Source organism: Tupaia chinensis, unplaced genomic scaffold (genome assembly GCF_000334495.1).
Source record: "Tupaia chinensis unplaced genomic scaffold, TupChi_1.0 Scaffold000574_1, whole genome shotgun sequence".
In the NCBI taxonomy this organism is placed as follows: domain Eukaryota; kingdom Metazoa; phylum Chordata; class Mammalia; order Scandentia; family Tupaiidae; genus Tupaia; species Tupaia belangeri.
Window position 1 is genome coordinate 1892585 of NW_006160088.1, and position 537 is coordinate 1893121.

Sequence of the window (537 nt, forward strand, 5' to 3'; positions counted from 1 at the left end):
TTCCCCTCCATTCTCCTCTCAGGGTCTTGGGCACGCACACACATGCGCCAGGCATGAGTTTAAGCCACTGGGTCCGGGACTCGAAACGCAGTTGACTACGTGGGAGTCCAGCGACATAGCCATTACGCCAACTGCTGGTCCCCTTCCATAATAAAATAATTAAGAAAGAGGGGACCAGCAGATTACATAATGGGCATAATGGTTACATCGCTGGGCTCCCATGTAGCTGATCACGGTTCAAGTTCCAGACCCAGCGGAACTTAAAACTCATACCAGGCATGTGTGTATGCATGCCCAAGGTCCCGAGAGGAGAATGGAAGAGAAGAGATTGTGACATGGCCATCCTCTCTGAGGGGTGATTTCTCGCTTTCTGTCTCTGTCTCTCTCTGTCACTCTGACAAGCACACATACCTATCGCAAAAATCTCTCTTTAAAAATAAATAAATAAACAAAAAGTAAGAAAAACAGAGTGAATGGGGAAGGGAAGGAGAGAGTAAGAAGACAAAGAGAGGAAGAGAGACAGAAAAGATATAGGGA